The sequence below is a fragment of the Heptranchias perlo genome, chromosome 2 (genome assembly GCF_035084215.1).
Source record: "Heptranchias perlo isolate sHepPer1 chromosome 2, sHepPer1.hap1, whole genome shotgun sequence".
Classification (NCBI taxonomy): domain Eukaryota; kingdom Metazoa; phylum Chordata; class Chondrichthyes; order Hexanchiformes; family Hexanchidae; genus Heptranchias; species Heptranchias perlo.
Genome location: NC_090326.1, coordinates 171,329,881 through 171,340,783, shown reverse-complemented (window position 1 = coordinate 171,340,783; position 10,903 = coordinate 171,329,881).

The window sequence follows — 10,903 nt, the reverse complement described above, 5'->3', positions numbered from 1 at the left end:
TCCGTGTTTGTATAAAGAACGTTTATCTGGGCCACACACCCTAATCTGTCTTTCTGCTCTAATGTTGTTTTTCTCACACATTTCCTATTTCTCTCTCCTGATTTAATTACTTTAGATCTTTTAGTTTTCCCCTGTGGTGCTTACAGCATCATTTCTGACTCTCACTCTACCCTCTTCCTTTCCGTTTGTTTTAATATTGTTATTTATTCCACCTTTTCCATCTGAGTCCTCCCCACAACACTGTCTGGTTCAGCCTCAGACAGGGGCCCAGGAAGGGGAATGGAATTTGTGGTGAGGACACACACACACATGGAGACACACGGAGACACACACACACACGGAGACACACGGAGACACACAGACACACGGAGACACACGGAGACACACACACACACGGAGACACACGGAGACACACACACACACGGAGACACACGGAGACACACACACGCACGGAGACACACGGAGACACACACACACACGGAGACACACGGAGACACACACACACACGGAGACACACGGAGACACACACACACACGGAGACACACAGACACATGGAGACACACGGAGAGACACACACACATACACACACAGAGACACACACACACACGGAGACACACAGACACATGGAGACACACGGAGAGACACACACAGATACACACACACACGGAGACACACACACACACGGAGACACACACACACACACACAGACACACACGGAGACACACACACACACGGAGACACACGGAGACACACACACACACGGAGACACACGGAGACACATTCACCCACAGAGACACACACAAAGACACATTCACACACAGACACACACGGAGACACACACACACACACGGAGACACACGGAGACACATTCACACACACACAGACACACACGGAGACACACACACACACACGGAGACACACGGAGACACATTCACACACACACAGACACACACGGAGACACATTCACACACAGACACACACAGAGACACATTCACACACATGGAGACGCATTCACACACATGGAGACACACACGGAGACACATTCACACACACTGACACACACGGAGACACATTCACACACAGACACACACACACAGACACACATGGAGACACATTCACACACATGGAGACACACACGGAGACACATTCACACACATGGAGACACACACGGAGACACATTCACACACAGAGACACACACGGAGACACACACACACACACGGAGACACATTCACACACACAGACACACACGGAGACACATTCACACACACACACACGGAGACACATTCACACACACAGACACACACGGAGACACATTCACACACACACACACGGAGACACATTCACACACATACAGACACACACGGAGACACATTCACACACATACAGACACACACGGAGACACATTCACACACACACACACGGAGACACATTCACACACACACACACACACGGAGACACATTCACACACACACACACGGAGACACATTCACACACACACACACACACGGAGACACATTCACACACACAGACACACACGGAGACACATTCACACACACACACACGGAGACACATTCACACACACAGACACACACGGAGACACATTCACACACATACAGACACACACGGAGACACATTCACACACACACACACGGAGACACATTCACACACACACACACACACGGAGACACGTTCACACACACACACACACACGGAGACACATTCACACACACACGGAGACACACACGGAGACACATTCACACACACACGGAGACACATTCACACACACAGACACACACGGAGACACATTCACACACACGGAGACACACACGGAGACACATTCACACACACACACACACACACGGAGACACATTCACACACACACACACACACGGAGACACATTCACACACACACACACGGAGACACATTCACACACACGGAGACACACAGAGACACATTCACACATACTGACACACACGGAGACACATTCACACACACGGAGACACATTCACACACACAGACACACGGAGACACATTCACACACACACAGACACACACGGAGACACATTCACACACAGAGACACACACGGAGACACATTCACACACACAGACACACACGGAGACACATTCAAACACACACAGACACACACGGAGACACATTCACACACAGAGACACACACGGAGACACATTCACACACACAGACACACACGGAGACACATTTACACACACAGAGACACACACGGAGACACATTCACACACAGACACACACGGAGACACATTCACACACACAGACACACACGGAGACACATTCACACACACGGAGACACACACGGAGACACATTCACACATACTGACACACACGGAGACACATTCACACACACACAGAGACACACACGGAGACACATTCACACACACGGAGACACACACGGAGACACACGGAGACACATTCACACACACAGACACACACGGAGACACATTCACACACACACAGACACACACGGAGACACAGACACACACGGAGACACATTCACACACACACACTGACACACACGGAGACACATTCACACACACAGACACACACGGAGACACAGACACAAACGGAGACACACACACACACGGAGACACATTCACACACATGGAGACACACAGAGACACATTCACATACACACACACACGGAGACACATTCACACACACAGACACACACGGAGACACATTCACACACACAGACACACACGGAGACACATTCACACACATGGAGACACACACGGAGACACATTCACACACACATAGACACACACGGAGACACACACGGAGACACATTCACACACACAGACACACACGGAGACACATTCACACACACACAGACACACACGGAGACACATTCACACACACACACACACACGGAGACACATTCACACACACACAGACACACACGGAGACACACAGACACATGGAGACACACGGAGAGACACACACACATACACACACAGAGACACACACACACACGGAGACACACAGACACATGGAGACACACGGAGAGACACACACAGATACACACACACACGGAGACACACACACACACGGAGACACACACACACACACACAGACACACACGGAGACACACACACACACGGAGACACACGGAGACACACACACACACGGAGACACACGGAGACACATTCACCCACAGAGACACACACAAAGACACATTCACACACAGACACACACGGAGACACACACACACACACGGAGACACACGGAGACACACACACACACGGAGACACACGGAGACACACACACACACGGAGACACACGGAGACACACACACACACGGAGACACACAGACACATGGAGACACACGGAGAGACACACACACATACACACACAGAGACACACACACACACGGAGACACACAGACACATGGAGACACACGGAGAGACACACACAGATACACACACACACGGAGACACACACACACACGGAGACACACACACACACACACAGACACACACGGAGACACACACACACACGGAGACACACGGAGACACACACACACACGGAGACACACGGAGACACATTCACCCACAGAGACACACACAAAGACACATTCACACACAGACACACACGGAGACACACACACACACACGGAGACACACGGAGACACATTCACACACACACAGACACACACGGAGACACACACACACACACGGAGACACACGGAGACACATTCACACACACACAGACACACACGGAGACACATTCACACACAGACACACACAGAGACACATTCACACACATGGAGACGCATTCACACACATGGAGACACACACGGAGACACATTCACACACACTGACACACACGGAGACACATTCACACACAGACACACACACACAGACACACATGGAGACACATTCACACACATGGAGACACACACGGAGACACATTCACACACATGGAGACACACACGGAGACACATTCACACACAGAGACACACACGGAGACACACACACACACACGGAGACACATTCACACACACAGACACACACGGAGACACATTCACACACACACACACGGAGACACATTCACACACACAGACACACATGGAGACACATTCACACACACACACACGGAGACACATTCACACACATACAGACACACACGGAGACACATTCACACACATACAGACACACACGGAGACACATTCACACACACACACACACACGGAGACACATTCACACACACACACACACGGAGACACATTCACACACACACACACACACGGAGACACATTCACACACACACACACGGAGACACATTCACACACACACACACACACGGAGACACATTCACACACACAGACACACACGGAGACACATTCACACACACACACACGGAGACACATTCACACACACAGACACACACGGAGACACATTCACACACATACAGACACACACGGAGACACATTCACACACACACACACGGAGACACATTCACACACACACACACACACGGAGACACATTCACACACACACACACACACGGAGACACGTTCACACACACACACACACACGGAGACACATTCACACACACACGGAGACACACACGGAGACACATTCACACACACACGGAGACACATTCACACACATACAGACACACACGGAGACACATTCACACACACACACACGGAGACACATTCACACACACGGAGACACACACGGAGACACATTCACACACACACACACACACGGAGACACATTCACACACACACACACACACGGAGACACATTCACACACACACACACACACGGAGACACATTCACACACACACACACGGAGACACATTCACACACACGGAGACACACAGAGACACATTCACACATACTGACACACACGGAGACACATTCACACACACGGAGACACATTCACACATACTGACACACACGGAGACACATTCACACACACGGAGACACATTCACACATACTGACACACACGGAGACACATTCACACACACGGAGACACATTCACACATACTGACACACACGGAGACACATTCACACACACGGAGACACATTCACACACACAGACACACGGAGACACATTCACACACACACAGACACACACGGAGACACATTCACACACAGAGACACACACGGAGACACATTCACACACACAGACACACACGGAGACACATTCAAACACACACAGACACACACGGAGACACATTCACACACAGAGACACACACGGAGACACATTCACACACACAGACACACACGGAGACACATTTACACACACAGAGACACACACGGAGACACATTCACACACAGACACACACGGAGACACATTCACACACACAGACACACACGGAGACACATTCACACACACAGACACACACGGAGACACATTCACACACACGGAGACACACACGGAGACACATTCACACATACTGACACACACGGAGACACATTCACACACACACAGAGACACACACGGAGACACATTCACACACACGGAGACACACACGGAGACACACGGAGACACATTCACACACACAGACACACACGGAGACACATTCACACACACACACTGACACACACGGAGACACATTCACACACACAGACACACACGGAGACACAGACACAAACGGAGACACACACACACACGGAGACACATTCACACACATGGAGACACACAGAGACACATTCACATACACACACACACGGAGACACATTCACACACACAGACACACACGGAGACACATTCACACACACACACACGGAGACACATTCACACACACGGAGACACACAGAGACACATTCACACATACTGACACACACGGAGACACATTCACACACACGGAGACACACACGGAGACACATTCACACACACGGAGACACACACGGAGACACATTCACACATACTGACACACACGGAGACACATTCACACACACGGAGACACATTCACACATACTGACACACACGGAGACACATTCACACACACGGAGACACATTCACACATACTGACACACACGGAGACACATTCACACACACGGAGACACATTCACACACACAGACACACGGAGACACATTCACACACACACAGACACACACGGAGACACATTCACACACAGAGACACACACGGAGACACATTCACACACACAGACACACACGGAGACACATTCAAACACACACAGACACACACGGAGACACATTCACACACAGAGACACACACGGAGACACATTCACACACACAGACACACACGGAGACACATTCACACACACAGACACACACGGAGACACATTCAAACACACACAGACACACACGGAGACACATTCACACACAGAGACACACACGGAGACACATTCAAACACACACAGACACACACGGAGACACATTCAAACACACACAGACACACACGGAGACACATTCACACACAGAGACACACACGGAGACACATTCAAACACACACAGACACACACGGAGACACATTCACACACACACAGACACACACGGAGACACATTCACACACAGAGACACACACGGAGACACATTCACACACACAGACACACACGGAGACACATTCAAACACACACAGACACACACGGAGACACATTCACACACAGAGACACACACGGAGACACATTCACACACACAGACACACACGGAGACACATTCACACACACAGACACACACGGAGACACATTCACACACACACACACACACGGAGACACATTCAAACACACACAGACACACACGGAGACACATTCACACACAGACACACACGGAGACACATTCACACACACAGACACACACGGAGACACATTCACACACACGGAGACACACACGGAGACACATTCACACATACTGACACACACGGAGACACATTCACACACACACAGAGACACACACGGAGACACATTCACACACACGGAGACACACACGGAGACACACGGAGACACATTCACACACACAGACACACACGGAGACACATTCACACACACACACTGACACACACGGAGACACATTCACACACACAGACACACACGGAGACACAGACACAAACGGAGACACACACACACACGGAGACACATTCACACACATGGAGACACACAGAGACACATTCACATACACACACACACGGAGACACATTCACACACACAGACACACACGGAGACACATTCACACACACATAGACACACACGGAGACACACACGGAGACACATTCACACACACACAGACACACACGGAGACACATTCACACACACGGAGACACACACGGAGACACATTCACACATACTGACACACACGGAGACACATTCACACACACAGACACACACGGAGACACACACGGAGACACATTCACACACACGGAGACACACGGAGACACATTCACACACACGGAGACACACGGAGACACATTCACACACACAGACACACACGGAGACACATTCACACACACGGAGACACACACGGAGACACAGACACACACGGAGACACATTCACACACACACACTGACACACACGGAGACACATTCACACACACAGACACACACGGAGACACAGACACACACGGAGACACACACACACACGGAGACACATTCACACACATGGAGACACACAGAGACACATTCACATACACACACACACGGAGACACATTCACACACATGGAGACACACACGGAGACACATTCACACACACAGACACACACGGAGACACATTCACACACACGGAGACACACACGGAGACACAGACACACACGGAGACACATTCACACACACACACACACACAGAGACACATTCACACACACAGACACACACGGAGACACACACGGAGACACATTCACACACACAGACACACACGGAGACACATTCACACACACGGAGACACACACGGAGACACATTCACACACACACACACACACACGGAGACACATTCACACACAGAGACACACACGGAGACACATTCACACACACAGACACACACGGAGACACATTTACACACATGGAGACACACACGGAGACACATTCACACACACAGACACACACGGAGACACATTCACACACACACAGACACACACGGAGACACATTCACACACAGAGACACACACGGAGACACATTCACACACACACAGACACACACGGAGACACATTCACACACAGAGACACACACGGAGACACATTCACACACACAGACACACACGGAGACACATTTACACACACAGAGACACACACGGAGACACATTCACACACAGACACACACGGAGACACATTCACACACACAGACACACACGGAGACACATTCACACACACGGAGACACACGGAGACACATTCACACACACAGACACACACGGAGACACATTCACACACACACAGACACACACGGAGACACAGACACACACGGAGACACATTCACACACACACACTGACACACACGGAGACACATTCACACACACAGACACACACGGAGACACAGACACACACGGAGACACACACACACACGGAGACACATTCACACACATGGAGACACACAGAGACACATTCACATACACACACACACGGAGACACATTCACACACACAGACACACACGGAGACACATTCACACACATGGAGACACACACGGAGACACATTCACACACATGGAGACACACACGGAGACACATTCACACACACAGACACACACGGAGACACATTCACACACACGGAGACACACACGGAGACACAGACACACACGGAGACACATTCACACACACACACACACACAGAGACACATTCACACACACAGACACACACGGAGACACATTCACACACACACACACACACACGGAGACACATTCACACACATGGAGACACACACGGAGACACATTCACACACACAGACACACACGGAGACACATTCACACACACGGAGACACACACGGAGACACATTCACACACAGACACACACAGAGACACATTCACACACATGGAGACGCATTCACACACATGGAGACACACACGGAGACACATTCACACACAGACACACACACACAGACACACATGGAGACACATTCACACACAGACACACACACACAGACACACATGGAGACACATTCACACACATGGAGACACACACGGAGACACATTCACACACATGGAGACACACACGGAGACACATTCACACACAGAGACACACACGGAGACACACACACACACACGGAGACACATTCACACACACAGACACACACGGAGACACATTCACACACACACACACGGAGACACATTCACACACACAGACACACACGGAGACACATTCACACACATACAGACACACACGGAGACACATTCACACACACACACAGGGAGACACATTCACACACATACAGACACACACGGAGACACATTCACACACACACGGAGACACATTCACACACACACACACACACGGAGACACATTCACACACACACACACACACGGAGACACATTCACACACACACACACGGAGACACATTCACACACACACACACACACGGAGACACATTCACACACACAGACACACACGGAGACACATTCACACACACACACACGGAGACACATTCACACACACAGACACACACGGAGACACATTCACACACATACAGACACACACGGAGACACATTCACACACACACACACGGAGACACATTCACACACACACACACACACGGAGACACGTTCACACACACACGGAGACACATTCACACACACACACACACACGGAGACACATTCACACACACACGGAGACACACACGGAGACACATTCACACACACACGGAGACACATTCACACACACAGACACACACGGAGACACATTCACACACACGGAGACACACACGGAGACACATTCACACACACACGGAGACACATTCACACACACACACACACACGGAGACACATTCACACACACACACACACACGGAGACACATTCACACACACACACACGGAGACACATTCACACACACTGACACACACGGAGACACATTCACACACACGGAGACACACAGAGACACATTCACACACACAGACACACACGGAGACACATTCACACACACAGACACACACGGAGACACATTCACACACACGGAGACACACACGGAGACACATTCACACACACAGACACACACGGAGACACATTCACACACACACACACGGAGACACATTCACACACACTGACACACACGGAGACACATTCACACACACAGACACACGGAGACACATTCACACACACGGAGACACACACGGAGACACATTCACACACAGACACACACGGAGACACATTCAAACACACAGACACACACGGAGACACATTCACACACAGACACACACGGAGACACATTCACACACACAGACACACACGGAGACACATTCACACACACGGAGACACACACGGAGACACATTCACACACACTGACACACACGGAGACACATTCACACACACACAGACACACACGGAGACACACACGGAGACACATTCACACACACAGACACACACGGAGACACATTCACACACACAGACACACGGAGACACATTCACACACACACAGACACACACGGAGACACATTCACACACAGAGACACACACGGAGACACATTCACACACACAGACACACACGGAGACACATTCAAACACACACAGACACACACGGAGACACATTCACACACAGAGACACACACGGAGACACATTCACACACACAGACACACACGGAGACACATTTACACACACAGAGACACACACGGAGACACATTCACACACAGACACACACGGAGACACATTCACACACACAGACACACACGGAGACACATTCACACACACGGAGACACACACGGAGACACATTCACACATACTGACACACACGGAGACACATTCACACACACACAG